Genomic DNA, 24,002 nt, shown 5'->3' with positions numbered 1-24,002 from the left:
TTTTTTTTTTTTGTGTCAGTTACCACTTTTTCTCAGCTCTCACCGAACCAATTTCTTTCAATGATACGTCAAAAGATCACAAATTGTATCTAGTCGAAGACATTACCCTCAAAAATTGAAAAAAATGCCCTCGTTCCCCGTAAATGAGGAAAACCTCCAAAAAATTACAAATTTAAAAATCGTTAATTTTCAAAATTTTTTCAATTTTTTTTGCTAAAAACTGCCATAACTTTTTCAAAAATATAATTTTTTTTTATAGATGCTTAATGTCTTTATCTATCATTTGGTATATATTTTTTGTAAATTTAATACTTAACCTGCCCACATGGGGGAATTTAAAATGACAACTTTTTTACAAAAAATTAACTTTTTCAACTTTACTTTTGAAAATGTTCCGGAAGGACTGACACTTTTATATATATCTTAAATTAAAGTTAATGTAATGTACTTTATTATGAAAAAAAAAATTTGACCTTTGGACTTGTCTTCATGGTGAAAACGGCTACCGAATGCTATTTTTGTGTGAAAATTCTCGATATTATATTTTACATTTTTTACTTTAAAAGACTATAACTTTTTAAAAAATGTATTGATCAATACAATTTTTTTATGAGAGATAATATTTATATCCCTTTTTCATTCGAAATATATATGTAGCTTTTGGAATAATCCATCAATTTTTTTTAATTAAACAGTATCTAAAGATTTGCATCGAAGCGTTTTTTTTTAATAGTAATTTTAATCACTGTCAGATATCATTATACTTGATCCAACTATGTCACGTCACCACTATGCCGCGACTCCCCTGTGCTGGGTTTTTTTTCAGTTGTATCTATCAAAATAAAGAGTTTATAAAAGTTTTATAGAAAAAACCATGTCATTAGTACAGTACAAATAGTTGATCGTTACACATGTTATTGTAGACCTTTTAATGTTCTTGTTAAATTTTTCGGTGAAATAGTTTTTCGAATAATGTCCATTTATTTATTGAAGTTATTTCTATAATGTCGAAATATATTAATACCCTACTAAAAATTTAGTATTGATCTTTGTCATAATTCATAATATTCATTGACTGATGTAAAGAATATTCTTCAACTAATACAAGAAAGTGTAATTGTCTGTTAAGTTAAAACATGTTTTAGCTGATACTAATTGTTTATATTCTATTATGAATGAATTTGTTACATTTTACAAGTTAATTTACTGGAATATTGTATTGAAAGTTGTAAGTTACATTTATTAAAGAAGAAAATTTATAATTAGTGTTCAAGGATTAATGCCTATCTAAAAATTTTTTCTGAATTGAAAAATAATCATTTTGAGTCTTTATAAAAACCTATATTAATATCATCAATGATACCTGTAGTAAGATATCGAAAGCTAATAATATAATTATATTTAATATTACTGATTTTCAGTAATATTAAAGATCAAAAATGGTCTTTAAGTCACTTATATTCCCTATCATTTTTTTATACATGAATGATGTTAGTAAAATATTTAAATACTGTAATAATTTATTATTTGTTGATAATTTCAAAATGTTTTGCTTATAACATATATAAGATCATGAAATCTCAGAAAAGTGGCCTAATTAGGTTATTAAATCGGGTATTATTAATTTATTAAATATTAATTTTAATAAAGGCAAACATATTTTTTTAGCTAAATCTGGCTTATAATTTTGATTATTCAATTAATAACACTTACAATGAAACATTAAATGTGATTACTCGACTTTTTTAATTAATATAATTGTTAATTTTAGATGAAAGGATTACGCAACATAGAAAATTCATATCAGTGAGTTATATATTATACAGCTTATTCTTCATCATTTCTAAATATATTAATACTAATATCTCAAAAATTAATATTACAAAACTAGTTATTGACCATTTAAATTTTTATCTAGACTATTCTTCATTTAATAGTAAAAATATAAAAATAGTTTCCCATTTCACTTTCGAAAGTTACCTTTAAAATGTATTCATTGAAATAAAGTTTTATTATAATGTAAATTATATTAATAGTAAATAAATAGTAAAGATAAAATAATATACTGGAATTTTAATTGTACTCTATTTTGTTCTTATTGGCGTTTATTTATAATAAATAAATATATAGAAATAAAATAAAATATTACCATAATTTATTTGATGTGTTTAAATATTAATTTATATAAGTTTTAGATATCTTTATTTTAAAACCTATAGGTGTTAAAATATACACTATGATTTAAGTGTCATTTCTTAAATATCGCTAAAATATTGAAGTTTCATTGAAAATAATTTGCTAAAAATTGAAATAGTAGAATGAATTTTCTAAAAAGAGTTTACACGCAGAACATTTTTTATTTTTAATGAGTAAAATATTTTATTTAAAATGAAAAATACAGAATCGTAATATCATCAATAATTTGCTTGGAAACATCAAAAAGATATCAGAATCAAAATTGAAGTAATAATATATGAAATAGTATAGCCATAAATACATTCATATATAAAAATAGCATAGGTAGAAAATTTGTAGACCAACTCATTCAAAAAATCCTATACGTTTTAAACCTCTAAAAATAAAATGTTGTTTTTGAAATTTCAGATTTCTATTGTCTTAATATACAAACACTAAACAATTTTAGTTTATTTTTAAGATAGGTAATATATTTTACTTATATGGAATTTTACTACAAGTTAGTGTCAATAGTATACAATTGACAATTGGTAAGGTAAACAATTTTCAGTTTTTAGTTAAAAAAGAGAGAAATTTTTCTGTACAATTTGTATCTTATAGGAAATAACATTTTTTTCTTCATTTGTTTGACACATTGAAATATCACAATGATACGCTTAAGTTTTAAATAATATTTTTAAATATAATCAATTTTTATACAATAAAGTTAAAATTTTTATAACGAAATACTGTAAATTTAGTTGATCATTACAATTTAAAAAATTTTTAAGTAACTGAAAATAAATAAATATTAATTTTTGGTACACAGGTAAAAAAAAATTATTTTTAATACGTGTTAACTTACGTAATATTCTCGGGGTACAAAATTAATACACCGATAACAGAAATGTCATCCAAAATTGGGTTGAACCTGAAACGTTTCAGTGGTATAATAAATGTTACATGCGCTGAATGTCGTTATCATTAGACATTTCTTACTGTTCTTTTGCTCTCGCTAAGGTAATTTTAAACAATAGCATATTGCAAAATACAAATTTAAAATTGACATTTTTCAAAGTACGATGAAATATAATTATAACTATGAACTTTTTTTAGGTGAAAATTTCTAATTATACCAAGTTGTAAATATTTTCATCGTTTATTATCTACTATTTGTAGAAAAATAGCCAATAATCTTCATACATCCTGTCAAAATATTTAAAAATATCAATATTATAAAATATTCATTTTTTTTTTTTACTTACACCAGCTTTATCCTATAATTAATATAAAACACAATGTTTTAACTTATCATTTCAATTAATTTTATGATTTATTAATTTACTACAATATTGACAGATTATAATCTATTATGCAATATATCACATTGTAGTAATATCTGAGTAGTAAAATGTTTCAGAAAGCTTAATCACCCGTCACGCCGTCTTAACTTATTTAAGTGGTAATCAGTTAAGATGAAGGTATAAAGGAAAAGTTGTTGAATTTTACAGTGGTTGCATCCTTTTTAAGAGTTCTGCAGCTTTGACTGTAGGTTAATTAGAAATCTATTGTACAACTATTTCGTTTTGACGATTCCTTTTGTTGATAACGCTTTCAAATCCTTTTATAATGTATCTAAAAAATTTTATATGACAAAAACACTACTTTCAGCTGATATATTCACAGTAAAAAATCTTAAATTTTTTGTCCTAACGTGTAAAAAAATTATTTTATTATTTTTGTTCCTATCTAATTAAATAAAAAAACGGTAGCACAGTGGGGTCGAGGCACAGTGTAGACAAGGCAAAGATTGGACAAGTATAGATGATATTTGACAGTGATTAAAATCACTATCATAAGAAACGCTTCGATGCAAATCTGTTGATAGTGTTTCATTTAGAGAAATTGGCGGATNAATCTGTAGATAGTGTTTCCTTTAGAGAAATTGGTGAAATATTTTAAAAGCAACATGAACTCTTATTTCTTTAATTATATCCTGATTAGTAGTTCTTTGATTTTAAAATATAATATATGAATAAATACTAATTATAATTATTAAATTTAGTATGAAATTGATATTCAATAATTTAATATTGTAATTTAAACGGAGAAATTATAAAAATAATAAAGAAGTTGTATTTTGCTTTATTTTTACGTGTATAAAAATTTAAAGGGCTTGATACAATAAATTTCAATAAAAACTGTTTGTTACTAAAAATAAATGCACTGATCTACAATAAACTTTCATCAGTAACAAAAATATACCATTCCAAATCAACTTTTCGCGATGTTTTCAAATCTGCAATTAGACTTTTTCTATCACTTCTAAGTTTTAATATTATTAAAAATTAGTATTTACATATAAAAAATTCGCATCGAAGCTAAAAAATTGGATATTTAAGCTAACTCAAATTAAAAAATTACTTTTTCAACTTTAAAAAAGTAAAAAAAATTTAATATTTATTTAAAAATTTTAATAAGTTTAATTTCTTATGTCTTTTGAACTTTATTCTATGTCAATTAAATTATATAATATTCATGAAAGTCAATATATTCTCCTAATAAGATACTTTAAAATTAAAATAAAATACAAAACCTAGAATTTTAATAGAAAAATAGTATATTTTTGAATACGGTAGCCATTTGCGCATAGAAGATAGGTCGTCAGGACAAATTTTTTTTTTCATATTATAGTACATAAAATAAGATTTAATTTGATATATATTTAAAGGACGCAGTATTTCCGGAACATTTTCAAAAATTAAGTTAAAAAAGTTACTATTTTAAATTCCCTTTGTGAGCAGAATAAGTGTTAGATTTTCAAAAAAAATGATATCAAACGAAAGGAAATTACCTAAGGTTTCAATATAAAAAAATATTATTTTGATTTGTTAATATTTGAAAAAGTTAAGGCAGTTTAAAGTACAAAAAACATCCTTATAAAAGGTGATTTTTATCACAAATATTACATTTTTTTTTAAATTTCGACAGCAATTTGCACATAGTAGATAAGGAGTCCGGACAAATTTTTTTTTTTTTATTTTATAGTACATAAAATAAGCTTTAATTTTATATATATTTAAAGGACGCAGTATTTCCGGAACATTTTCAAAAATTAAGTTGAAAAAGTTAGTTTTTGTAAACAAGTTGCTATTTTAAATCCCCCCTAATGAGCAGGTTAAGTGTTAGATTTTCAAAAAAATGATATCAAATGAAAGAGAAATATCTAAGGTAGGTTTTAGTATAAAAAAATTATGTTGATTTGTTTATTTTTGAAAAAGTTATGGAAGTTTTAAGAAAAAAAAGTGAAAAAAATGACAAAATTTACTGATTTTTATATTTGTAATTTTTTTGGATATTTCCCCCATTTGCGGGGAACGAGGGAATTTTTTTCAATTTTTAAGGGTAATATCTTCAACTAGATACGATTTGTGATCTTTTGACGTATTGTTGAAAGAAATCGGTCCAGTGAGAGCTGAGAAAAAGTGGCAACAGACATAAAAAAAAAAAAAAAAACACATCATAGTAAAATTAATACCTTTTCAGCTTCGCATCGAAGTTAAAACTATTAATTTTTAGTAAACATTTTAGTAAAAATAATTCTTCTCAGCTCTCACCAAACTGACATCTATTAACGAATCACAAATCATATCTAATAGAAGACAATTCCCTTAAAATAGAAAAAATTCCATGAAACCCCAAATTTCGTTAAAATCACTAGTTTTTTGTATTTTTGTTGTAATAAATAATTTAAATAAAAATCTTAGTAATCATTTCTATGCAACTCTTGGTGTTTATATAATTATTTATATTGATATATTGCACATAGTATATTCTGCTTGTTACGTATATTTTTAAGTAAAATATACTTTTTGATTATTCATACAGGACCTAATAATCAAACATTAATAATTGCTATACTAATTAGAACAATTTTATTATTATTTAGTCCATATGCGAAATTCTAATTGCAGATTTGAAACCGACGCCAAAATTGGTTTGAAAAAGCAGTAAGCCTGATTAAAATTCCTTGTAGACCAGTAAATTTAATTATAAGTAACATACAATTTTATTTGGAAAGTATTGCATCAAGCGTTTCAACTTCTATACATGTTTGCTTTAAAAGTAATAACTACTTAATAATTTTTTATAATTTCTCCGTAAAAATTACAATACTAAAATATTGAACATAGTTTAATTTAAATTTATTACTATAATAAGTATTTTTTAATGTAATATACTTTTAATTCATCAAAATTGTAATCAGGATATAATTAAGGAAATATGAATTTATGTTGCTTTTAGAATAATGCAAAAATTCCATCTAAAAATTAAATATTTTCTACAAAATTGCTTCAGAGCGTTCCTTATGATATTAATTTTAATCGCTGTTTTCCAGAATACTCTAATTTTGGAAGACATCAAATTAGACGATTTAAACATTCTAGATATCTTCCAAATGATTTCCTAAACTATATAGTATATGATAACTTAATATTTCCCTATTAAATTTCTAACGAAAACATAGACAATGTAATATTCTGACTTTCCATAAAAAATAATGTCTGATCGTTAATCATCTGGTGTCACTCATTTATTGTTTCATATTTATAATATAATAAAATTTCAAATAAATGATTCCACAATAAAATTGGCTTAAGTCTAAAAAAATCTGAAAAAAAAATTCTTCTCTGTATTTAGTTTACAATGAAAAATATTAATAGATCTCTTTTATTTAGTATCAGATTTTACCATTATAACGATAGTGACCATGTTGGAATTAATTTTTTACATTCAAAGCGCACTTAAAAACATCCACAATTTATAATTATGTTAGGCTATTTTTATTTCTAAAAATGGTGATTTTAAATATGACAGTCACACTAATCGGTCATTTATTGACCAGTGATAAAATAATATGTCATATTGTCATTGTCAGTCCATTCTATACTAATCAACTATCAAGTATACAATTGAAAACCTATAAATATGAATGAATATTTACGCATCAAATAATATTACCAATGAGTGATAGACATTTCACACAAAACAATGATTTACACTTATATTTCAATAATATTAAATAATAAATGAACCTTTTTCAAAATTAGATATTTATCAGAATATGGTAAGATGTTAGTAATATTCCCTCATAATGATGACAACTATAAAGAAGATGAATTAAATAGTCAATTAAATGATTCATTTTCAGACATGAATTTATCAATGGCATAATTATTTTTTAAATGTATAAAACTAAAATATTCATATTTATATATCAATGTAATCGTATAATAATTAATAATAAATAATGACTAATTTTATTTATAGAGTAAAAATCCTGTAAAACATACGATTTTTAGGAAAATACTCGTTTATTCTAGGTAAATGCAGTATGTACAGTTCAAATATTATCGAGCGCAAAATTTTTTTTTTTCATAGTATAGCTAATGACTTGCTCTACAAGCCACATGTATGGATTAACGTGTAATTTTGCGTAATTTTTAGTTAATCTCTTTAAACAAGCAAACTAGAGAAAAAAACGAAAAAATTCGATTTTTTTTTAAGTATAAATATGTTTAATTCCACAAAAATAAAAAAAAATCTTTTTTTTTCTTTTTCATTTGAAAAAGGATATCTTTTTTAATAGGAATAATACAATTTTTTAATTTTAAATTAAATTTTAAGGCATAAAAAAAATGTACAAAAATAAACTCAAAATAACTGAAAATACGGATAAATTTTAGAAGTATAACATTAAAATAGCTCTACACCTTCACTAAATCAACTTATGCCCTTGAAAATTTGTATTAAAATCCTTAAGTATAATATTAATGTGTTTTGCTAAAAAAAAAAATTTAAGTGACTTTTAAAAAATGATACTTTTGGCCGCCTAAATCGGCATTTCATTCCACTGTGCCACGGAGAGAATTTAAAATAACAACTCTTGCATGAAATATTAACGATTAGAGCTTAAATTTAAAAAATTTTCCGGAAATACTACATCTTTTTAATGTAAATTAAATGAAAGGTTAAAAACAAAGAAATTTAAAACGAGTTTTCTTCTACGTGTAAACGATTGGATTTAGTTTAAAAAAATTTCATTTTTCTGTAAAAATCACTATTTTTGATGATATTATAATTTTATATTTTAATTATTCATGTCTACTCTTAATATTAAATAATACAGTCATATAAAAAGAAGATAAATAGACCCTTGAACTCCTTTATTCCAATAAAAAGATTTAAATGTTAGTTAGGAATATTTTTAGAGAAAATTTTTGGTTATTTTAAAGTCCATCTAATGTGTATTTTAATAGGAAAATATTTGTCCTTTACAAAAAAATGTTCTAGCTACCAATGATTTACGACAAATGACGATTTAAATTCCATTACTGAAATCATAATTAACTAATGAGAGTCAGAATAATAGAACATTCTTTTTATTTGGTAAATCTATTCTTACAAATTTGATACATGTTTAGCATGTAGGTAGCAAAATGAATAACTGCATTATAGTTGTTTATAAATTCTCCGTAAAAATTAAAATACTAAATTATTGAAAATCAGTTTTATTTTAAATATAATTATAATAATAAGTATTTTTAATGTATTATACTTTTAATTCATCAAACTTGTAATCAGGATATAATTAAGGAAATTTGAGTTGATGTTGCTTTTAGAATAATGCAAAAATTCCATCTAAAAATTAAACATTTTTTGCAAAATTGCTACAGAGCGTTTTTTATGATAGTGATTTTATCCACTGTCAGATATATATCTATTCTTATTTCAATTAAGCCGCATCCCCACTGCGCTGTTTTTTTGCTCTTATCAATGCATAAACTGTACATTCATAATAAATTATACAGTATACATAGCAGTTATTAGTATAATCGAACACACATATATCAAAATCTGAATTTGTATTAGTCTGTATGGGATTAAAATTTTTATACAGATGATTGGTACATGAGGGATGGATGACTGGTAAACACGTAGTATCTAACCGAGACATTAAATCATCATCATTTTTTTATTATTTATATTGACAATTGAATCATTTATACTAAGTATAATAAAATGAGGATATAAATGAATGAACTACCTACATTCATGTGAATATGATACTTATACCGATAAATAAGTGTGAAATGAAGTGTGCATACTAAAAAAAAAGTATTTTGAATAATACTGATTTGAAAAGTATTTAAACTCTAGAAATGTTTTATTTAGTATTAAATTTATACAGTATTTTTTTGCAATAATAACTGGTGCATAATATATCCAATCAATCATTTTGGTATAACATGGGTATTAAGTTACTTTATTTGGACATATAACACGTTGTAATGCATTCATATAAAATATAATTTGTTATTACTTTTTTTCTGTATATATACTAACAATGAAACTTTAATATGTACATTTAAAACAAAAAAGTAAAAGTTTAAATGTGTTGAAACGTATGTACTATATTATTATACGGTATAATCAAACGTTTAACGAAATTATAAATTAAGTAAGAAAAGTTTTTGTACTCCACCTAATTTTCAAATTAAAAACCAAAAAAATGTTTTAATTATATTGTTATGATGTAAACTATTTTTAAATGACAAACTTAACCAATGCATCAGTAAAATAATGTACTGGAATTTATTATAAATTAAACATTTTTATTTTATCTCAGTAACATATGTGTATAGAGGAATTTTATGTTTGTTCATGATGAACAACTTTTATAGTTATAAAAATATCCGCTTAAAGAATTACGAGCGTAAAATAGTTAAATCTAGAATATTTTATACGTGAAAAGTATATTATTTTTAGTATGCATCCTAGACTATTTCGTAATATTTTCTAATGCTTTAAACATCTTTTTTGTGTTATTATAAATAACTTATGTTTAATCGTTTGAATATTTCGGCTTGAAATATTTCAAAGTTAATATTTTTTACGTTTGAATTAAAAAGAGCAATGATTTTATTAATAGTCAGTATACCCAAAAATATATTACGTGCAGGGAACTATCATCTGTCTCATTCTATAAACAATTAGCCATGATAATTTTACTTTAAAATGCATAATAATATCAATTTTAATAATTGTTTAAAAAAAAAATCCAGTTTATACGTACATTATTCGTATTAATTTATTGAAACTTAAAGGAAAAATATTTAATTAAGACATTTCCTACAAAATATTTGAATAATTAACTTTTTGTGTTTGGCATTTCATTAAAATAAATGTAGAATGGCATAAAAAATTATATTTTTTTTTTCACTATAATGGTATATTTTCTTACTAAAATGATCGAACATTGATCATCACAAGATCAGGTGTCTGTTTACATTCACTAATTAGGAATGGAATCGAGAGCAGAATTTTTAAAAGTTTGAATTGAGACACAAAACTATTTAGGATCATTTATTTTCATTTATAATTTTAGGATCGACACTTTGTCATAATGATAAATCGATGAATGCCAATAGAAATTATCGGCGTATAAGTTGAACGAATTGTAACTTTTAGGAGTGCGAAAAAGAAAGATGTAGGTAAGCTGTCAAATATTTGAAAAGCCATTTGTGAAAAGTATCGATCCATTTTTAAGAACATCATCATTAACCCCGGTATCTTAAAAATAGGAACTCATTACTTTTTCTCGTATGTCTTAAACTTTGTCCTCGAAAATCCTTATATAGTACATCTGGCTTACGTGAAGTCTCTATAGATGTGTTTTTTTCACGTCCACCTCATTCTTCATAATCTAATATAACCATCTGGGGACGGCGCGATATATTTAGAAAGGGATTTATATATATTACGTGATCAGGAAAAAATATAGTTTGAATTTGTATATCCTGTAATGAAGATACGGCACGAATATACAATAGAATCGGGAAACTGGATACTGTAGACGTTATACAATACTATTGGTTGTTTCGATCAATATTTAATAATAGACTTGCTCTAAGCATGTGAATGATAATGTGGGATAGTATTGGGTATTGCATTTATGTTTTATTCTAATGCTACGCTTTGGGATGTCCACACGTAGCAAGATAGTTTTAAAACTATGTATATATGACAACAATAAATAAAATTTGCTATGTTGGCAGCTTAACTTATCTATAAATATGAATTTCTGAGAAAACAATGTGATTTTTGATTTTATAGAAATAACTGAAAGTGAAATGAATTGAAAAATGAAAATATATAATAATAAATACATAAGAAATTTGCGTGAGATTAAAAAAATGAGGAATCAACATAATATTTAAGCTACCGTTCATGATAGTACAACATTTTGATCATGGCGAACATTTCTATTTCCTAATTAATATAATAGTGACAAAATTATTTCAATAAATTAAATCATTGTTCACAGTAGAGTGATTTACTTATCATTGATCACTAAACTTCTTCTAAAATAATAATATATGTTATTAAACCAAATATGATAATATTTTATGAAATGTTAAAAGTATAATAATTAGATTATTGATTAAGAATTCTTTAAATAATTATTACATTAACTACATAAATATAGTGATAACTTTATTGATATGCTCTTGTATCATTTGTTTGTTTTCACCAATTAGACAACATTTCCCAGTATACTTTATATAACAGAATAAATAAGAACATTTTAAACTTAGATATTATATATGATAAAAAAAGTTACTGGTCACATTTACTATTCATTGTTTTATGATTACTAAGTTATATTTTAAAAGTCTGATATAATTAATTTTTTTATGTTTATAATGTAATTAAATATTTAAATAAACTACTTTATTTAATTTACTAGGTTTCTTTTGTGTACACAGTGTCATTTATTTATCATTTACCCTAGAATTCTCCATAAATAATAATAATATTATGGCAAAATATTTCTTACTTTGTTAAATAGTATTTAATTCTTGACTTATAATTGTTTTAAAATTTTTTTAGGTCTATTTATTATTCTTTATAAAGATACCAAATTTATTTTTTAAAATGGTGACATACATATTTTAAAAAATTTAAAGTTAAAAAATGATCGTACTAAAAAAAAATGACTGATTAAAAACAATTTTTTAATCAGTATTTCAGAAGTTATGAAATTTTTTACCTGCGTGGGAATAGTAGTGCAGTAGAGTGTTGGGAGATGATAAAAATAATACAACTTACTCATCCCCAAACTTTTTTTAAAGTGTTAAAATCTTCCAAAATAGTGGCTCAATATTTGATATTGGCTAATTATTTTTTTAAATGGATAATTTGTGTTATTTAAAGAAGTTAAATATCATTTTAAATATATGTTGTATATATATATATATAGTGTGGCCTAGCATTCTCTGACAACTTAAATAACTTTTGATCCAGTTAATATTTTTAGCTGATTTTTTTTAAATATTAGTTACACGTTAGGTACATATATAATTATAACTTTATAATTAATTTTTTTATATTTTATTAAAAATATTAATTATTTGTAATGTAAAAAATATCTAAGATAGCTATTTTGTAGAGTAGATTTTAAGAAAAATTTTAGTAAATAAATATCTTATTAATATTCAGAAGTAAATATTCTGTAGAATTTTAAAGTTTGTGAAAAGTTATATTTTCATGTATATTTGACGGTATTAAACGTTGTAATATGATTAAATACGAGAAAAGGACAGAAGAAAACACTATCTTTTCATGATTACTAAATTTAGATGTGTAACTTTTTCCATGAAAATTACTTACGCTTTTGGATGAGAGAGATTAGTAATAATTGTCTTATCAAATTTCTTATCATCTTATTAAAACCAAGTTTGTAAATATAATAGACCTTATACTTAGTATAATATAAATCTTGACTCGTGATAAATAAATTCTAATTTTAGTTAGAATAAGTATTGTTGGTGTTTTTGTTTGAATTAAAGCCGGTCGTTAGAACGTTAAAAATTGTCATAGAAAAATCAATACATATATCATATTTAGTGTGAAAAGATTGTGTTTACTTCTGTCCTTTTTTATAAATTATAGCCAGCGTTTGGTACCGTATAATAAATACAGAAAAATTCGATTTTTTACAAAATTAAAAATATTATAGAAAATTAACTACAAAATATTAATAGGAAATTTTTTCACCAAATTATTTATTAAAATTTATTCTAAAAAATGGCTATTTTAAATTTTTTTAAAACATTTATCGTACATTTTTAAAATTATAAATATAAAAATGATATTTATTACATTATTATCATAGCTCTTAAGTATATTAAATATAAAAAAAAATTAGCAAAAAATATTAAATGGATTAAAAGTTATTTAAGTTATCAGTGAGTACTGGGCCATTCTGTATACATCATTTAAAAAATTAAATATGAATAAGTGATAAGGAATGATGATAAAACTGCTTAATTATGTATAAACTAAGAAATAAATATTTTTTTTTGTTCATACCTTATGTCTTATAAAATTATAAACACAGTTTTTTTTAAATGGAAATATACATAATTAAATAGCTTATATATTAGATTGTGATCTCATTAAGAAAATAATTAGTCTTCAATTTGAACCATTATTTTAGAAGTGATTAATAAATTAAAGTAGTGAGACGCGCAAGTTGTTATTTTTATTACTAGACATTTTTTAATCGCACTATTCCACCTGTTTAAGTATAAAAGTGTTAATCATTTTGGAATTACTGGTTCCAAAGGTGTTATTGACTAGTTATTAACTTATTGATATTTTAATATAATAAATAAGCTAGTTAATTAGGTATGTTCCAATTTAAAAATATTAAGTCGCTACCTTATTAGAAATAAGGAGTGAAAAAATATTTCATGGTTATAAATTGAGAAAAAAATCTCACTTAAATAATAAAAAAAAATGTATCATTTTTTTTTAATTTTTCGGTTAATTAAGAGTTATGGTTATTAATTTACGATAACAAAATCATTCTGAACATGATTTGTGAGCTAACAATTATGTAGTTCATGATAGCGAATTATATTAATAGTCTTAAGGATTTTTTTTATGAGTTAAAAAATTCTTTTTAAAAATTTTTTTTATGAGTTAAAAAATTCTTTTAAAAAATTTTTTTTATGAGTTAAAAAATTCTTTTTAAAAATTTTTTTTATGAGTTAAAAAATTATAATGTAAATCTTTGTGGGATAAAAGTCCAATATTGAAATAAAAATTAAATTTTATAGTTATGAACCAATAGTTGATGAATGTCAAATCTTGTACCATGCTATGACGTCACAAAATCATTGAGCTAAAACATCTAATAAATATTTTTTCATACTTTCATATTATATTTTAACTTTTAAGAAATAAACTTGTAAGTTTATACAAAAAAATTTAATGAGACTTCAAATTTGATGCGTATTGAATATTTTTATTTATTAATATAAAGTAATGACAACTTTATCTTCGCACACAATTTTCGGCATCGAATTTAAAGAAAAAATTTTAGTCCGAGAAAAAAATCCGGTTATTTATGTCTTTGTTGTTAAAACGAACTCAATATTAACTGCATTTTTTCCCCCGTCATTGAAATAATAGTATAATTTTATTTTTCATTCTATATCGTTTAATAAATTATTACATAAAATTCAAATCTTATTATTAATATTTAGTTTGTATATTTTTATAGTTTATTTAGATAAAAAAAAATTGTTTATAACTACCATATACTTCTGAAAATAATTTATTGATCAATTGCTTATTATGAATAACAACAACAAAAATGATAATAACAAGTAGAAAGCACACAAAACCATCAGTATAGCTCCAACTTCGGACCAGTGTAACTGTCGCTTTGAATATAAACTCAACAAATAATTATTTAAATATGAAAGATATACATGAAAGTATCATCAATAACTCAAACATCATTTTACCATGAATTAACATATTATTATTTTTCAATTAAACAATGTTTAATTTAAAATCGTTTTAATGAACATATTAAACTTTTTTTTAATTGTGCAAGTTTTTAATTTTAATTTTTTCTTTATTAGTATGTGTGCACTACTATAACGTTCATTAATTTGATTTTTTTAATATAAATGTTTATACATTTTTATACAATATATATATATATATATATATATATATATTAGGGTGGTCTAAAAAAATTACTTAAAAAAATTTTGTCCTCCTACCATCTAAATTTGTTTTCTAGAGTTTAAAAATAGTTTCCACATTTATACTTATGAAAAAAAATTATTTTTGAGCCATCCCAAGCAATTTAAAGTTTTTATTGTACAGAATAACCTACGGTATTTTTCCTATACTATACTTATAAGTATTAGTATTATCGCAATTGTAATATTTTCTTATACGACTGTATTATTACTATATCAATAAATAAAACATTTTATCTACACCTCTGACAGGGTTATTCCTATGTATTGTACAGTGTATAACTTATTATACTATGACTATGTATTAAAGGTTGATGTACGTCTATTATCATTGTAGAATTATATTTTAGTTGACAGTGCGCTGTTTTGATGTTCGTGTCACTCTAATTGTTAATTGTCAGTGTGCTTTAAATGTGAATCAGTGCTAATTTAATTATACATATATTTATTCAGTAAATTAAAAATGACAACGCGAAGTAATACTTATATTTATTTAATTGGTCAGCCTATTTCAACTGTACCAAGTAATCGTTTGCCGTCTAATGGTGAAGTATTACGGTTTTTCTTTCATATTTATCGTATTGAAAAAAATTTGTTTAAATATGCATGCAATAAAGTGATCGAAGAAGTTACATTTGTTTGGAATAAAGCAAGAATACCGACAACTCGAAAAGATAATGCTATAAATAAGTTTAAAAAACTTTATAATCAATGGCTAAATCTTTTCAAACATAAAAATAGAAAAACAGAGCTTCACCGACAACACGAATGTGGGTTTCATATAAAATTGACCAATCTCTTCGATATCGCTGATGCTGATGCTTTAAAAAAAATTAAAATTGATGAAGATAGACAGTTTTTACTGGCACAACGGATGCCAGGGAGAAGAGGTTTTATGTCTACAGTGGACGTTTTTACCACGCAAAAAGAGAATCGTAAAGATAAACGAAAAGAAAAACAACAACTCTATAAAGAAAAAGTTACTAATCAAAATTTGAGTAATTTTTATGATTTTACATCATTAAGTACAGAAGAAAACCATTCTAGTGATAATACTAATTCCGACGATGATTTTATTGTCAATGAAAAAAAATCAAAAAAAGTTCAAAAAGTAAAAAGAAATTGAAACCTTTGATCACATCAGAATTATCAGCTGTGCTAGATAGAACTAAGGTCAGTGATCGGCAAGCCACCTTTATCATTGGAGCTACACTAAAAAGTCTTGGAGAGAATATTGATACGTTTGCATGTAGTCAAAGTACGATAAAACTACATCGTAAGAAATTAAGGCAAGAAATGGCTAGTTTTATTAAAGAATCATTTACAATAAACAGCAAATTAACAGTTCACTGGGATGGAAAACTGATGTTGGACCTCACTCATTTACAATATGTGGACTGTCTCCCAGTATTGGTGTCAGGTGGAGATGAAATTAAATTACTGAGTATTAAAAAATTATCTTGTTCAACAGGAGAAATGCAGGCACAAACCGTTTTCGATTGTTTGAGTGAAAAAGAATGGAATTTATACAAAAATATCGTTGCAATGTGTTTTGATACAACATTTTCGAATACTGGTAAAAACAATGGGTCATGTGTACTATTAGAACGTAAACTTGGAAAAAACTTATTTTGGCTTGCATGCAGATATCATATTTTTGAATTAGTCATTGGAGCAGCATTTCAAGCAGTGTTACCTTCAGCGACAACAGGCCCTGATAACCGAATGTTTGTACGATTTCGATCTTCTTGGTCTAAAATTGATCATTCTGCATACGTTATAGCAAACTCGGCTATTATTCAAAGGATTACAGAGAATATACGACATGAACTAGTTAATTTTTGCCAAGAAATGCTTAAAATAAAACAAGTAAGAGATGATTATCGTGAGATGCTGGAATTATCAGTTATATTTCTTGGTGAAGAACCTACCAGAGGAATAAAATTTATGACTCCAGGTGCTACTAGTCATTCACGTTGGATGTCAAAAGTAATTTACTGTTTAAAAATATTTATGTTTAGTGGACAATTTCATCTAAGTACCAAAGAAAAAAGGGGCCTCGAGGAAATATGTGTTTTCATTGTAACCGTCCATTTAAAAAATTGGTTCACTGCAACTTTGGCGGCATGTGCTCCAAATAATGACTTGCAACTGATAAAGACCTTAATAAAATATGATAATCCACATATTTCAAAAGCCACTGTAAAAAAAATGATGGGTCATTTATGGTATTTGTCAGATGAGTTAGTTGGTCTTTGTCTGTTCGACAAAAATGTCCCTGTTGAAACCAAATGTAAGATAATTTACGCCATAAATAATAACCCCTCTCCAGAAGTTCCCAATGTAAGACCGAAAATTGACCAACACGATGTAGAAAATTTACAGCTTCATGATTTAGCTAACAAAAATACAATACAAATTTTCACAGAATTTGGTGTCGATGAATTTTTGAAAAATGACGTGGTAAACTGGACCGAGTCTAAAAGCTACTTAAAAGCAGAGGAAGTTTTTAAGAATCTTCGTGTTACCAATGACGTGGCAGAAAGAGGAGTTTCATTGATCCAAGACCTTAATCGCAAAATTACCCATGATGAGGATCAACTTCAGTTTCTCTTACAAGTAGTTTCTGAGCATCGGAAGATTTACCCTGATTGCAGCAAACACACTTTAAAAAAAAGCAATTCAACTTTTATATAATTTTTTAATTCTTTAGTAAGTAAAATTAGAAATGTTAAAAATGATTTATATAATATAGCTTGACTTATTGATAAAAAAATATAAGAACGAATACATAAAATAGTTTTCATTATTATTTTATTTTTTTTTTTAAGTTAAAAATTTTCAAATAGCTTGGGATGGCTCAAAAATTAATTTTTCGTGTTTTTTTTTCTTGAGAATTGTATATAAAACCAGGTAGAACAATTTTCAAGTGTAGGAGTATAACATAAAAAAAAAAATTTTTTTTTTGTCACTTTTAGACCACCCTAATATATATATATATATATTGTTAATTTTTTTCTAATATGTAAAAATTCAGTGAATTTCAATTTGGTCTAGCTAAGTTTAATTTTCATTTTTGTAATGGTCCGGTCCAATCCCTAAGTTTTAAGAATTAATATTTCTGTTTGGTTTGTTACAGTCAATTCCATAAAAGATTCCATATTTATAATACATAGTGATAGTGTCAAGTGTTTTGAAAGGATACCAAAATATATTAGATAATAATTAACAGCATTCATTCAATTTTTTACGTCTAATATTTCTAAGTTAATTTAGTTTTGTTGGTAGTACTTTTTTATAAAAACATTATAATAACGTTTATACGTAGAATTTAGAATGTACAAATCATGAAATCTTTCTTTTTTCCGTAAGGTATATTGCAATATTTATGTGTCAAGTAATCTAGTGGTCTTAGATAACAAGCTAAGTAGTGTACTTTATAAATAATCAAGATACTGTTTCATTGGATAGACGCATTTGTATAATGTAAATTTGTCAGTTTTATTATTAAAATTAACCAACTAAGCTTTTAAACGTCTTATTTATAACATTAACATATTGTTATTTTACAAACATGTTAATAGGTATTAAACAATGTGGCCATATCATTAAATTCTTTACACGTGTGTGAAGAATTTGCTAACGCTGTTTGTCGCATTATGAAAACACATAGTCTTAAAAAGGAAAAGTGTTTGAACATGTTAAGTGAAAGTATTAAATAATTTAAGTTGATTATAATAAAAAATGATTAAAATTCAAATTAAAGTCAATAAATGATTTTCAGTGTAGTGTATCCCTTTTTTAACGGATCTCATTCCCCTTTTAAAAAAAAAAAATATTTAAAAACTAGATATTATGATATTGATATTATAACTTTAGTTTTATATATAAGGTAAATTTTAATTATTTTATGTACAGGCGAAATTTGAACAAAATTTTTGGAGAATCTAACTTAATTTTATCTATTATACATTTTTTTAATTTAAATTAACATCTAAATTTCAACTTGTTTTAGTAAAAGTGAGGTGCAGCAGAATTAGAGGGCTAAGCCCTCTCTGGACGTCCCAAATTGTACCTACTTTCCTTTGATTTCGTGATATTATGATTTTAGTGTAATAATTTATTTAATATTTTGAATACATTATTTATATATCAGATTTTAATACAAAAAATATTTTTAATAATCAACGTAAAGGCACATTTTTATTAATAACTTTTAGAAAAAAATAACCATTTTATAACCAATAAGATTTAAAGGAAATGTAAATTTAGTTCATTAATTTCTAAAGGAAACAGTTCCTATCTTCGTTTTTATAATAATAATTTGTTTCAGGAATCATTTAATTTTGGAATGAAAGTTCTTACAACACTGATGATTTTGAATTCTTTTAATAGACAGTATTTTATTTTATAGTATTTTTGCGTTTGGATTTTCTAATAGATATGCTATGTCTCTCTAATGATTTTTGTATTTCATTAATTACTTATTTTTTATATTAAAAATGTATTAGAAGTATTCCAATTGAATTTTAATGCACATTATTTATTTCTAGTCAAATGGAAATGTAATGTAAAGACTTTATATTAAATAGTAATACCTTAAATAATTTGTATGGATAAGGTAATTAAAATCTTTCTTTTGTAGGTATAATCATAACAATGTCGTTCACAAAATAATTCAATTATGTTTTGTCGTAAATAAATGTTTGACAAAACATAATTGAATTATTTTTTTATACGATCTAAAAACCTACATATGAAAGAATAATGATTAACTTTCCAATCAATAACTCAAAAAATAATCTGAATAGATCACACAGGGATTGTAAAAAGATATTTTGAGTTTCTTCGTGGTAGTTCCGACAAAACGGAAAAGCCGTAATAGGCTTTATTAAATTAATAAGATACAATATATTCAGTCTAATTTTGATAAATTTATATAAGAATGGAGAATTTTAAAAACAGACATTTTTCTAAAATAATCTTAATATTTTTAAAAATAAAAGAAATTAAAATTTAAAATTTATTGTTTTTTCGTTTTTATTAGAAATTATAATTAATTACTTAATTGATTCAATATATACTCAGTTGTCTAGGTAAAACGATGAAACCTGGTATGAAACTTAAAACAAATCTATCATATTTGTTTTAAATCTAAACATAGTTTAAATTAACGACAAAAAGGTTGTATGAGCTCTATTAATGATACGACTTACTGCTATTATTAAAAAATTATGGTTAAAATGTATATTTATGAATTTTTATATTTTCATATTGCAAAGGTTACAACAACAAAATATCTTGTAGTTTTAATTCCATCAAAATAACTAAATATTTTTTATATAAGCCATACAAGTAGTTTTATGCTAAGGTTTATACTTTAATTAATATTTAAATTATAATGTTAGAACATGTAATAGTATAGACTAGTTTTAATTTCAACTACTACTTAATATTGATAACTCTTAAATTAATCATTAAAATTTTAGTAATAAAATAAAGATTTACTAATACAATGACTGATTTTTAAAAGTTACTTTTACTTTCAACTCTTTAAAATCAAAGATTTTAATAAGATTCATTTTTATAGGATCTTAATGATTTTAAGAATATTTTATTGCAAAACAATATAAGGATTTTACAAAAACTAAAAACAAATAAATTTAAAATGACAGTATGATACGTTTTAATTTATAATCTAATGTTTTTTTTAATTCACTATTACCAACTAATGTTATACTTATCATCAATTATCACACAGTTCTTTAAATTTGGAATGAAATTGAAGACTTTCTCAAATATTTTGTACGTTTTAATTTTTAAAAATTTAAAACATATTCAAATAATAATGAATAATTTTGTAAATTAATCAATTAAAATAACTTTAAAATATAACTTGGTGTCAAAAGTACATGATCATAAATAAGATAACCAAAATACATTTTGCCCGAAGCGGTTGTAATTTCCGCTGAATTCAACCAATGCAAGCACATATATTCATTGGTTTGACTATATTTTGGTAGAATTGTACAAATATGTTTCCTTAAATTTATTGTTTTGGGACTATTGATATTTTTAGTAACCTCAAAATGATATTTATTCATTCAAATTTTGTTTAAAATAATAATGTGTTATTGAAGCAAGTATAAGACAATGTTAGGTAAATTAAAGTTACAGCCTTTTTAAGTGTTATTTTTTCTTTAATATTTTTATTAGAAATTTATTTAAAAAAATTGATTGAGAATTTTTATGACAATAAATGTTAAATTGATATTTTGATCATTGATATTTAAAGAAATAAATGATAATAAAATGTGTTCATTGAAAATGTAGATGAAATTTTATGATTTTTGTCGAATGAAGTGTTATTTTAAAATTTGTTAAATTTTTCCAAATTAGAAATTTTTATTTAAAGAATTCCAAAGTTTATTAACTTTTATAGATACCTCTTTTAGCTAGTTGTAAATCACTGGTTTACATATTAATTAGGCTGAATTCATTAGTAGGCTATATGTTTGTATCCCGGCAACGTTCGTTGTTTGAACGGATCTCGAAATTACAATTTAGGTTGTTCTTTTGTCAATTGGTTTTCAGGTCGTCTCTACACTATAGGCGCATAGCTTTTTCTCTATCTTTTAGGGTTTTATCGTTTGTATAGCATACGATATACCACGCTTTGATAAATAATTCATCAGTGTTGTAAAAATGTTTTGAAATCGAGAAATAAAAATCCAATATTAGCAGTAACTAGAAGAATATATATTAAATTATTAAGCATTATTATTTATTTTAGAAAAAATTAATATAAAATAAAATAGTTACCTAAGTAAAATTTTATGAAAATATTTTCATTTGTGCCAGAGTAAAAACTATTAAATTTTGAAAGATAACAAAGTTACAGTGAAGAATAACTGTTGAACTTGAATAAATAAAACCTTTGATTTGAATTTGAAAATAAAGATTGTATTATATTAGTTTCAAGCCAATTGCATAATTTAGAAGTAATATACTAGTAAACAAATATGATTAACGTTTCTATGAAGTATAAAAAAATTTAATATTACTGATAGTGATTATTATAGTTGAAAAATTAGGTATTTTAGAAACTCAATATTATTTATTATTGGTGAAACCTATCAATTATCACATTAAGTATGAGGTAAGTTTGATGTAAAGTTTAATAATACTTATTAATTTAACTTTTAATGATACATTTTTTTATAGTAATACTGCTAAAAAATACAAATAATATATTATTTTGAAGTAATTTTGAATACTGTTGTGTTAGCTATCGTTCTAGAAAGTTTTTACTTATATAAAAGATTAGAAAACTGTAACAACTTCAATTAGAGGCCGTCAGATTAACTGACTAAATAGTTAAATTATAATTGTATTAAATTTACGTAAACGTAAGTCATTTTTAGCTATTTGATGATAATTAACGCATGGTGTCAGTAGAATAGGATCCCACCCAAATCTTAAGATAATACCCCCATGTGTTTTGAACTACACTAATTGTTTAAAAAGAGTTATTTATCTTGAACTAGTATATATACTAACAACTTTGGTTCTATTACAACATAAATTTGTGATACTGTAGAAATATAAATTTTTAATGTTTTAAAATTGTTATTTATTATTGTATTATAGGATTTAAGTCTGTTATGAGATACAAGACTAGAGAGGAGTGGATTCCAAAGCTTCCCATGAGTCATTTTGGAATCAATTCCTTTAGCACTCCCAAGTTGTTGACAAAATGTGCGCCTGTTTATGACAGTTGTATCTTTTTTTGAATGATTTAATTAAACTATAAAAGTAAAAATTTAGTTTACGATAGTTGATAATTTATTTACGCCATTTTAAAATAGATTGTCTCTTTTAATCATTCTAAAAATCTTTTACGGCATTCCGATTAGAAAATTGCTAATTATTATAGTACCCAGTGATAAGTTTGTTTTTATATTTATTTTTATAAATAGGTGTTCAGTAAGTAAGGAAACGGGTTTCTTACTTACAATATTTTATTGTCCTCGTTGTTTGTAACAATTGGCCTGTTTTCTGTTACATTTTAAACAGTCTGTATAATCTATGCAATTAATTAATTAATAGATGATTCTGTATTGATTAGAAAATGTCTAAATAATGTACTTACTTTAACAGTTAATATTTAAATTAAAACAGAATTTATAAAACTATTTATTAACTTAAAAAATATATAAGTATAATTTTTTTTCTGACTTTTATTAGTTAGTTTTATATACTTTTCGATTTATAAATTATTATATGCGTTTTAGGACCATCACTTATCCTTTATATGAGTAATGACTTCATTTTATTGAATAGCGACATACATACTTAAGCTATTTATATAAAAAAAAATGATTCAATTAAAAAAAAAAAAAAAAAATGCTGGTGTATACAGCTTTTGATTCATAATATCGGAATTTATTATACTTCTAAAGTTTAGACGGAGTGTTGACGAATATTGTTGTTGTTTTGAAAAAATAGGGTGGCTAACGTTAAAAGAATTACCTTGTATGTATCAGACTTATGTTTACTTAATATTTTTGAGGTCCTAGAATTATTCTATAGCTAAATGTAAACATTTTTTGAACTATAGTATACGCATTATTACGTAGTATACTTCAAAATATCATTGTTAGGATGTACTTCTATAAGGACGACATGTAATTTTTTTAT

This window comes from Daktulosphaira vitifoliae, unplaced genomic scaffold (assembly GCF_025091365.1).
Source record: "Daktulosphaira vitifoliae isolate Bord-2020 unplaced genomic scaffold, ASM2509136v1 Scaffold_4, whole genome shotgun sequence".
Lineage (NCBI taxonomy): Eukaryota > Metazoa > Arthropoda > Insecta > Hemiptera > Phylloxeridae > Daktulosphaira > Daktulosphaira vitifoliae.
Note: the sequence above shows the minus strand (reverse complement) of the source record.